Raw genomic sequence first — 12,054 nt, forward strand, 5'->3', positions numbered from 1 at the left:
ACTTTTATTCGGCATTGTAATGGAGGTCCTACCTAACAACATAAGGCAATGAAAGGAAATTAGAGGCATTTGTCTTGGGGAGGAAGAGGTGAAACTATCGTTATTTGCAGATGACATGATTATATACATTGAAAACTCCAAATGCTCCACCACAGAAGTGCTGGCATTCATCATCCACCATAGATGAACATGGAAGAGTGGCTAGATATAATATCAACAAGCAGAAGTCTATTGGATTGCTGCATACATTGAATAAGACCACAGAAGACTCCTATAAGAAGGCCCTTCACAATAACCAAGCACATATTGAAATACCCAGGGATACACCTAACCAAAAAAACCAAAAGGGTTATATGAGGAAAACTACAGAACCCTGCAAAAAGAAACCAAATGTGACCTCCACAAATGGAAGAATATCCCATGCTCATGGACTGGAAGACTCAATATAGTAAAGATGTCAATCCTACCCAAGGCACTGTATCAGTTTAATGCAATACTAATACAGATACCAGCAACCTTCTTTAAAGAAATGGAAAAACTATGAACTCCATATGGAGAGGGAAGAAGCCCAGAATCAGTAGAAAACTCCTCAAGAACAAGGACAAAGTCAGAGAGCTCGCATTACCCGACTTTAACACCTACTACACAGCCAAAGTGGTCAAAACAGCGTGGTACTAGTATAATAACAGATACTCAGACCAATGGAAAAGAACAGAAATTCCAGAAATAAAACAAGTAGCTTCTTCCATGTGGGCTTTGTTGCTTCTCAGCTAGATGGCTGCTTGTTTATTTTCAAGTCTTTAAGACCCCAGATGCTTGATCTTTTGATAGCCAGGCACCATCAGCTTTTGTCATGCCATTTCAATGGGATCAGGTATCAGGCATCAAAGACCCAGAATGAAAAATCAGATCAGTGTGAATGACAGGGAGGGCTGAGTGGAGACCCAAAGCCCATCTGTAGAAAATTGGACATCCCCTTACAGAAGGGTCACAAGGAAGAGACAAGCCAGTCAGGGTGTAATACAGCAACTATGAAACATACATCTTTCCTCCAGTTTTTTAATGCTTCTCCCCCTGTTCCCCCACTATCATTACAAATCTGGCTAGACCAGAGCATGTATATGAGTACAGATAAGAGCTGGAAACAAAGGGAATCCAGGACAGATAAACCTCTCAGGACCAATAAGGAGAGTAGCAATACCAGCAAGGTAAGAGGATGGTGGGAGGAGAAAGGGGGAACCGATTACAACGATTTTCAACACTTTGAGGAGGTCTTAGGCAGCAGATTCACCTAATACCATGTGCTATTTGGTCCCTTGACTGCTGCTTTCATGAATATTGTTTATCCAAGCCAGACAAAAACCTTCACAACTTCAATCTTTTCTACATTTTTCATGATATTACCTATTGGCCTAGTTGTGAGGATTTTGGTTTTCTTTACCTTGAGTTCTAATCTATACTGAAGACTGAAATCATTGATCTTCATCAGCAAATGTTTCAAGTCCTCCTCATTTTCTGCAAGCAAGGTTGTGTCATCTGCATATCACAGGTTTTTAATAAGTGTGTTAGTCTGGGTTGACTAGCGAAACAAATTCATAGACACTCATATGTGTATAAGAAAGATCTCTCTATATAAGAGCAATTAAATATTGAGAAAACAACTCAGGCCAGTCCATATCAAGTCCATACGTCTGATATTAGCCTATATATCTGATACTAATCTATAAATTCCTCTTCAGACTCATGCAACACATGAGATGATGCCAAATGCAGGAAGATCACAGGCCAGTTGGTGGAAAGTCTTGAGGATCCAGTGGCATTTCAGTGCTGGCATGGATCTCCATGTGGCTCCATGTGGCATAGCTCAATGTATCTTGTCATCAGGAATATGAAGCAGAATGTTGTGTGTCCCACCTCCATGGAGAAAGATAGAAGTTCCCAGAATCTTCAGGAAATTGATAGGCTAGACTCCACTCCTTTGTAAGTTGACAGGAGATTATGTAACTGCCACAATAAGCCTCCCTCTGATCCTGATGTTGCATTTTCTTCATATAATTCATCTTCTCTAATTGTTTGCTCATCATTCAGTTTGAAATATATGGTGAGAGATTACAACCCTGATGTCTACCTTTCCTGATTTTAATCTAAGCAGTATTCCCTTGTCCCGTTCACACAATTGCATCTTGATTCATGTACAAATTCCTCATGAGCACAGTGAATTATTCATCTCAAAGTTATTTAAGCTGTTATCCAATTTTTTTTAATGATCCATACAGTGAAATACCTCTTCATATTAAATGGAATTAAAGGAAGCATCTTTTAGTATTCTCTTCTTTCTGCCAAGATCCATTTGACATCAACAGTGATATCCTTTGTTCCATCTCCTTTTCTGAACCTCTGGAAGAAGTCTGTGTACTGCTGTAATCATTGTTGGATGATATTCAGTAAAATTTTATTTACATCTTATATCAATGATATTGTTCCATAGTTTATTCATCCAATTGAGTCACCTTTCTTTGGAATGGGTACAGATATGGATCGCCTCCTGTCAGTTGCCCAATTTTCCTGGCATAGAGCATTGAGTGTTGCCAGTGCTTTACCAGGTTGATGACCAATAGCTTTATCAACCAATCTTCTGTGTAGATGTAGGTGTTCATTTAAAATGGCTAATGCAAGTCCACCTCACTAATGTCTAGTACACTGATCTTTAAGCATTGCATTTTATTTTTGACAATTTCCAGTTTTCCTGGATTCTTGTTTTAAATTCATTCATTCATTCAATGCTGCAATTATTAATGTTATTTGTAGCCTTTTCTTGAAAATTGTTCTCCTTAATGCTTAATTCCATTCACACCTTTCTGATTGACTGCCTTAGGGTGACAATGCTTTTCCAGTCTTGTTTTAAATTCTCATTAAACAGCACTGTCTCAAACAATGTTCCAATGCTATTAATACAAATTACGTAGCCATTTTTTTCATAAGTACATTTCCTGGTACTTGTTTGTCATAGTGTGGAAACCTGTCCATCATAATAAGTAGTCCTGATTATATTTGCAGTATCATTGACATGGGTTCTAGCATCCTACCAACATGATGTGATGTGCATTAAGAAGCTTTCAGGTATTTTTCTTTTGATGACCCATGGGAACAAAACATTTACTCATTTATGAGACAAAAATATAGACGTGTAGAGTCTGTGGCTGATAAGCAAGGAGTCATCAGCACGGAGGTCTCTAACTCAGACAGCAAAGGTGATTATTTTGCAGCAAATGTTTTTCCTGAATACAAAGGATGGGCAGATTTCTTTAATCAAATGCATGTTCCAAAACCTCAGGGCTCAGGTCAAATTCAGCATTAACAAGGTACATCCATAATTTAGACATTCCAAGTTTACCAGGCTAAGTCAAGAAATACTACAACTTTTTAAATTGTACCCATAGTGCTACGCTGTGCTAATTGCAAAAATCATCTTTCTACATTGTGACACTCTCTCGTATGATGAATGTACTGGCTCAGATATCTTCCAGAACAAATGTGCTTTAACCTTTCTTGCGGTTTGAGTACTTGCGTTCTATTGAAAATCCTACTACTTCTAAAAATGCTAGTTTTATTTTAATGTTCTCTAGTACAAATCCTAAACTTGCTGTAGAGAGTGGACCTTCATCTCAGAATTCCTGCTGCACAAGGGAAACCCAACTGTTGTTAATCTGCCTTCACAAAAGTGACAGGTAGAAAGCTTATGCATAAAGGGGGTTGTTTCCACCCAATGCCTAAGCTAAATGAACCTTAGGGGGCCATGCCACAATAAAGGGGTGGCAAAGAAATCAAGTATCCATTAGACGCCTAGGGAAAAATCCAAAACTGGGCATTCTCAGACCCAGGTCACCTAGGCCCACGTGGAGATCAACCTGGGCACACTCACACTAGGCATCAGAGACATTACATCACACACGTGCGTCTGAACTCAGCCGCTAAGATCAGCCAACACGCTCAATCACGCCCCCCCCCCCATCTTCCCAACCTCCAATCCAGTGGGGATAGGGGGTTAAATAGCAGACTGAGGGCAGGCCTTGCCCCTGTCGCTCTCTTGCAGGTCAGAGGCTGAGATCTCTACCATGTGCGCGCACATACCTGCGTGCTTTTTGGGGATCACAGTATCTCTCTCCTCCCAGCTTTTTCCCCCTCCCTTTTTCAGTTCTGGGACTCCACTTTCTGGTTATTTTCCACATGGTTTTTGTACTCCCCGGAAGCAGCTATGTGCAGGGCCAACTTTCCCACAGGCCCTGTCAGGCAGCCTTGCAAGCGTTCCAGGGATAGTATGTTCTATCTGAGATGGTACTACCCTAAACTTCCCTTTCCCTCATAAAAGTTACCTGGATTTACAAAAATGCTTCTGCTGTGTGAATTCTTTCAGCATTGAGAAGCAAGAACCAGGGCAAACCATCCCAGTAAAGTAACAAAAGCTTAGTCCTAAGAGAAATAAAATATACAGGGTAATTTAAAATAGTTTTGGTGGCCTGAAATTGTAGCTCCTAACAAAAAACCTGTTGATTTGAACACACCTATAATCTCTGTGAGAGAAAAGCCTGCCCATGTCCTCCCATGAAGATTGTTATTATTGTCAGGTACCTTCCAAGCAGTTTCCACTCATAGGGACCCCATGTGACAGAGAATATCCCATGAAGTTTGCTAGGCTGTGATCTTATAGGAGCAGCCGAGAATACCCTATGGGGGATTTCTATTCCTGTGGAATAACTATGAATCAAAATTAACTTTAGAGTACATAGCGACGACCCATATTTAGAAGTTGGAAGACTTAATTCGGAAAACTTAGTTCAGAAACTACATAATTAGGGCATATCATTAATTGGATTAAATTGGCACTATAATTTCTCTTAGTCTCAGCCTAATCAAAAAGGCCCCTGAAAGAAATTAGGGCAATTGCTAATGTTAATATTTATTTCTTGGGGGTGGGGGGCTACTTCTAAAGAAGGGTTCTTAGTGTCATAGACTGTAGGAAATAATCAAAATTCCATTAGTACAATTTTCCCAAAGACTCCTTGAGACAATTTTAGTAGCCTAATCCACAGGATATTAGCAATTCAAACAGACTGAATTTAACTAATAAAGCCAGTCCAGCACCTCGTGATATTTCACCAATGAGATGTGGAGAAATATACTTCTTCTATTGCATGATAGCCTGTTTTAGAATTAGTAAGAAAATTATTTTACAAGAAAAATATCACAAACAAATACACATGCAAGTTCAACACACACACACAGACCCTACTATACAGAATTTGAGTCCCTCCACCCCATCCCAGCTGAGCTCACAATAAACATGGTGAACAACTTCATGATTTGTCACAGGGATGCAAAAATCTATTCTAAGTTAAGTTGCCAGCCTTAAAATGTTCTGTGTTAAATAATCAAGGAGGAATTATGTGCTTAGGCTGAAGCTCTTTTCCTGGCAGTCAAGCTTTATATGCTGCCGCAGAAGCTTTACAATGCCCGAGCCTCCATTTTCCCCAAGAATTGATAATCCCCTGTAGATGGTGAGTCAACAGTCAAGGTAAATGCCAATAGTTGAACTGAACACAAAGGATGCTGTGGAGGTAAAGAATACACATTCAGATCTGGACGAGCATAAAACCTAATAATCAGAATCTGGCTCTTTTTTTTTCATCCCCTGGAACAATATACAAAATGTTCATAGATTTTTAATCCCATTAGAATAGGGAAGGGAAGAAAACACAAAACAAATAAACCTTATATTATATTCCTTTCTTATCTATAACTGTAAGAGAGAAATACCAGATTACTCTGCAAATAAATTTAAAAGAACCCATGTAATAGCATCTTTTACAGTTTTGAGCTTTAAAATAATATCCCTTTTGCCTTTCTGTTTTTTTCTTTTCAAAACATTAATATTTAAACCATAATAGTATGTTGGCAGAGTCCACACCAAACAGACCACACATAAAAATACACACACACACAACCCTCTTCTTAATTTTAACCAAATTTTGAACACATATACTTTACATCACACATCTCAATTAACTAACTTGATGTAAAGAGTATGCTAGATTATTGGCTCTTTTATAAGTGTATTCTCTATGATTACTCAACTCAGATAATTGTGCTGCTTGCAATTCTGAGACAATCATTCTCTTAGATGCCAAAGTTAGCTTACAAATTGATACACCCTCTTGTTAGAGATAATATACACAAAAAGGAGTCTACTGTAATGACTGTAAAATTATAAAATTAAATTAACCACAGAAGAAAATAATGTAGGGAGTAACTACAGGTTGCAGAAACGAGGCCTTGAGGCACATGGAACATATGCTAACAGGAACAGGACAGACGTGGAGACACTCTAAAATAACTGTGAGATCTAGAAAGTCTATGCCTTGGTTGTTCTTCAGATTACAAAGCTCCCTTTCCTGAAAGAGCAGATTCACATGATTCAAGAACCATCACGGCAAGGTCAGAGGTGGCCATACGAACTCGGGGTCTGGGAGTCATGTGCATGGTCATCTAGTTATGCTAAGTATCTCAGGTATCCTTGCTACAGGCTCCACTTTGAATATCCCTAGTCTATCTTAGTCCAACATTATGCACGCACTCACTGAGAGGAGTACTCAGGGAAGGGCTCATCAAAGTCACAAGGCTACACAAACTGCCCAAAACAGAATCCTTGCCCCAAGAGACATACTGATTCCTCACTAAGGTCAAAGAATCGGTTTACTTTGTAAACGCAGAAACACATGACTATGGCATGCTCTCTGCAGGTCTCTATCCTTTAATAAATGCTTTAATGCAATTTTGACTTTCTAACTTATGGTCCAACCCTGATCTCTGAGAAAAACCTGTGATTCAACTTAATTTAATACTTGACTATACAAAATGTATCATTCGAGGTTCACTCACACTGCATTTCCTAATAATTTTCTCTGTAAAAATGATATTCTTCTACTATTTATACAAATGAATTGCATAATAAATAATACATTCCTTGCAAACAAATACAATTAACATTACTCTTTCACATGTGATCTGGCTTTGTGAATTGAGTTTTGAAAAATTCATTCACCTACTAATTTCTTAAAGTCTAAGTTTTCATTTTTATATTTGATAAGATGAAATGCTAAACACACACATACACACACACACACACATACCAGCTCTTAGATGAAAGATGTTATGATTAAAATCTTCTTAGATCCAATAACTTGGATGTTATGTGGTGTGTTAGCCTGGGTTCTCAGTGTGATTTTATGTATATATAAATAATCAAGGAAGATGTTTTTAATCATGAAAAATGACTCACAGTTTAGATGTAGCAAAGACGAGTTTGATTCAAGTTGTTGTGCCAGATATTAAGCTAGAGGCTCTCCCTCACTCTTGTGCCTACCAGGAAGCTAGGAAATTGAGAGACAAATTAGGAGGAGAAAGCAGGAAGACAAAGCAGGGAGATTATGAATGGTGGATGCAGAAGCAGATTAGAAGAGCAGATGTTTTGGCAGGATACTAATAGCTCCTATGATTGGCAAGCAATATGGTAGGCCATTAGCTCAAGGGCAAAATTCAAGACAACAAATGGAAGATTCACCCTCTCGTCTATGCCCATACATTTTTATTTATTTAACATATACTTCACCTACTGTATAGATCAATTGTTCAAATACACCAAAAAGAGTTGTGCAGTCATTGCCACCCACGATTTCCCAACGTTTTCTTCTTTCTGGGATCCATTGTTAGTAGCATCTTCTGTTCCCCCAAGTAGAACCCAGATTTAGTTGCTGCCTTTATAGGTTTATCCATCCTGGATTTCATACAAAGAAAACCATGTAACAAAAACAAGGGGGTGGGGGAAACAGCAACAATAATAAAATGAAACGAAAATCTTATTCCAAAAGAAAGTGCCAAATAATAAAAATTAGGACACGTTTACAATGGGTCAAAACTGAAAACAAATGGCAAAGCTGTTAAATTGAAACCAACCTGTTTCTTCAGTAATTCACTTTCCATCCTTGTCTGTGGATAAGACTGTTCACATCCTGTTAAACAGATGTGATTTAATAGAGGGGCATTTAATAGAGACTTAATCCATGTGGGGACTCTCAAAATGGGTTTTGGGTTTCACTTCATCCTTAACATTTTGCAAAACAGATACTCAAAATTTAAGTTCTAAGACCACTCTCTCCTGTGATCGTATGTTTTACCATCCTAAATCCGTGGATCACGTGGGTTGGTCTACGCTTTCTGCTTCGATTGAGCTGCCACCTCCTTTGGCTGCTTATTGAAAACAAGGTGCTAAGTCCCTAGACACAGCTCCTTCTGGTAGTTGGGCACTATTTGATTTGTTCACCACTCTTTGCTCTGTCACCCATGTCTTCAGGGTTATAGAGGGCAAGTATTAGGCAGGACCACATCGTAAGAATGGACTTCTCTTAGATAGGACTTATGATGAAGTGTAAGCTCAATATTCAGTCATATAGCTAATGTTTATATTTAAAATTCTGATACACTTTAGAGGCAGCATTGTCAGGTTCTTTGAAAATAATTTGAGTAGTATATAAGGGACATTTGGTAATTCTATTACTAATATCCTTTATCTAGTTAATAGTATAGAATTTAAAATTCTAGTGTGAAAGGGAATATGTATGTGTATAGGAAAACTTATTACTAAGATACATGGAATATCCACTTACACAGGTTGAAAATTGTGGGAAACCGAGACCCTGGAAACAATCTACTCTCCAAGCTCATAACCACAGGGCTTGGAAAACTATCTCTAATGAGAGAAGACTTTCACAGTTCCTTGATAGAGATAAAACTTAATCTGCATTCTCCCTACAACTGTCCTTTAAGAGGCTAAAGTAAAGCTGCCTTTTATGGGCCTCTGGCTCTTGCTACCACTGCAAGATGCCTGTCTCTAAGAGCAGCCAAGTTCCTTCTGTCTTTATCACCCTAGGAGTCAGCTTCTCCTCTGTCTCTTAGTTGTCTGGTACTTACAGTGAAGTATCCTCCCTTTCCCTGTGAGTTAAGAGGAAGCCAGATATATATAATTCTCCAGGAAAAAGGCTCATCACATATGCTCTCTATAATATGATGTTATCTCCTATATTCCACCTGGCTTCTCTCTCCCTCTCTCTCTCTCTCTCTCACATACATACACACACAGTTAAGAATATTCTTCTCTCTATAAAAGCATCCACTGTCTGCTGTTTACTATTCTTATAGAGTGATTGTCACTATTTGGCACTATTGTTTTGCTTGCCACACACTTCCTTTGAGATGTTCTCCCAAAAGAACTCAGGATATCTCAGATTCACACTTTGCTCTACCTATTGTATATATGCCCTACCTACTGTACATATGCCTAATTCACACTTTGCCCTACGTGTTGTATCTATACCTAATGCCCTACCTATTTTATATATGCCTAATATATACAATATACCTATTGCATATATTCACACTTTGCCCTACCTATTGTATATATGCCACACACTTCCTTTGAGATGTTCTCCCAAAAGAACTCAGGATATCTCAGATTCACACTTTCCCCTACCTATCATATATATGCCTAATATATTCACACTTTGCCCTACCTATTATATATAAGCCTAATTCACACTTTTCCCTACCTATTGTATATATGCCTTTGCCCTACCTATTGTATATGTGCCCTACCTATTGTATATATGCCACAGTTTGCCCTACCTATTGTATATATGCCTTGTATGCCTCCCCACTAAATATACTCTTTGTATAATAAACGAGTTCTCTTTCTCTTAATTCCATCATGAGAGATGAGTCTCTGTGCCCTATCTTTTCCATCTTATTTATTTTTCCTTAATTGCATATGCCATTTCAAAGGACTCATTGGTTGGTGGTGCTGGATCCCACAGAAAACTAAAGTGACTGCAAATTGCTTGAGAAACAATGCCCATAGTTACAAAGCAAAAAAAAAAAAATTCAATAGCATTTATTCACTGAGACAGAGTTATGCCTGCAGAAATAATACATGTCATACATAGCAAAAACAATATGGAAATGGCAAATTTATATTAGTCTTAGGCTTCCAGGTCTTGGGTAACCTTGAAAGTAAAATGTTTGATCCATCCAGAGTTCAACAATTTTCAAATCTAGTCAGAATGCTAGGCACCAGCACCATGACATTACACAGGTGCACTTAAACTCAGCCAATAAGATCAACCAATACCCTCAACCACACTGCCCCAGCCAGTGGGGATAGGAGGGGATAAAAACAAGCCTCAGTCAGGCCACACTCTCTTCTCTTGTTCAGGTGAGCACTGCCAGCAAAGGGTGAGCTTCCTCCTGTGGGTGATGTACACGCACCTGCATACCCCTCCCGTGGCCTGCTCACTCTCTTGGGCCTTCCTGCTTTTGGCTCCGCATGCTGGTTCCATGCTCCCGGCCCACTGTACCTTCCATGTGTTTTCCCACACACCCCTGAAATGGCCATCTTCAGTCACAAACTTTCCTATGGCCTCCACCATGTGACCTTGCACACTTTCCACGGATAGTGTGTCATTTCTGAGACTGTAATACCTGAAACTTCCCTTTCCCTCATAAAAGTTACTTGGATTTGCAAAAGTGCTTCTGCCACATGAATTCATTCAGCTTTGAGAAGCAAGAACCAAGGTAAACCACTCCAGAAACCTAACAGCCCCATTGTAGAAGAGTGGGTCTCTTACATTGTAGAAGAGTGGGTCTCTTACATTGGGGTTACTGTGGCACACTGCTGGATGTCAGACTTTACTTGGCTTTTCTCTTTTCCTGCTGAATGATGGAGCAACCCCATCTGAGGTGTGGCCTCCTCTGAGGAGGTTTGTGCTAGATATACAACTAAGGGAATGATAGATATTTCATAAGCATTAGAGTCAGGTTACAACGTTGCTTGGGAGATGATATAAAATGTTCACATGGTCTAATAATAGATACCAGGGACCTGGAAAACATCATGCTGAGTGATACTATTCAATTATAAAAGGATAAATATTATAGGAGACCACTGCTACAATGATGAACACTAAGACAGAGTCTTTCCATGTTTTTTGATGCTTCTTGTGCTGTCCAATATTTTTGTTCATATAATCTTCCAATATAGACACTTGAGATTTGATTTTTTCCAGGCCTTTCAAATTGCAAAATGGCAAGGTTTTTCTTCCATTTCATTATTCTAATTCTAGGTCTTTGTGTATTTCATTATAATACTTCGCCCTCTCGAGTCTCCCTTTACAATGGTCTGCTCAGCTTTTTAATTACATCTTTTTTTCCCCATTCAAGTTAGCAAGTCTATTTTGCTTCTTTTATGTATGATATATTTCATGTCACTATACAATTATACACTACACAACTCATCTGGTCTTTGGCCATTAGTGTTCAATCTGGCATCTATTACTGAGAAGGTCTCTACATTCAGGTGGGATATACTTAAACTAATGCTATGGATTGGATAGAACTTCTTAAGTATTCTTCAGTTTTAACTTCCTTAAGAGAATTTGATATTCTGCAGTCAACCCTTGTCCTGGTTCTAGTCTGGATATCAATCTATATATGTTCTATATTATTTTTGACTTCCAATTTTCCTAGATTCATACTTCCTATATTCTACATTCTGGTTATTAGTAGATGTTTGCAGTTGTTTCTTCTCACTTGAATCCTACTACATAAGCACGTGTTTTGACTCTACTTTGAAGAGGCAACATGACCCCATTTGCGTTTGGATTATTTTCCAACCTCAGAGGCCAGTCTTGTAGCATTATAACAGGCAGTGTTTGCTGTTAGTCATAAGCTCTTCAGTGGTTGATCCCTCAGAAGCCAATTCCTTCTTCTGAGACTGTTCTTAGTCTGGAAGCTCCACTGACACCTGTTCACTATTCAGAAGCATACTTGACATTTGAATCATCGGTGGCATGGGTCTCAGTATTACAGTTACTTGTACAGGACCACAGTGTGAAAAATGACATATGAGGGGACCCTGCATGGTTTAAAATCAGAAAAAGCTATACTTCA

The sequence above is a fragment of the Echinops telfairi genome, unplaced genomic scaffold, assembly GCF_000313985.2.
Source record: "Echinops telfairi isolate 266 unplaced genomic scaffold, ASM31398v2 ScPeMD7_70;HRSCAF=299, whole genome shotgun sequence".
Classification (NCBI taxonomy): domain Eukaryota; kingdom Metazoa; phylum Chordata; class Mammalia; order Afrosoricida; family Tenrecidae; genus Echinops; species Echinops telfairi.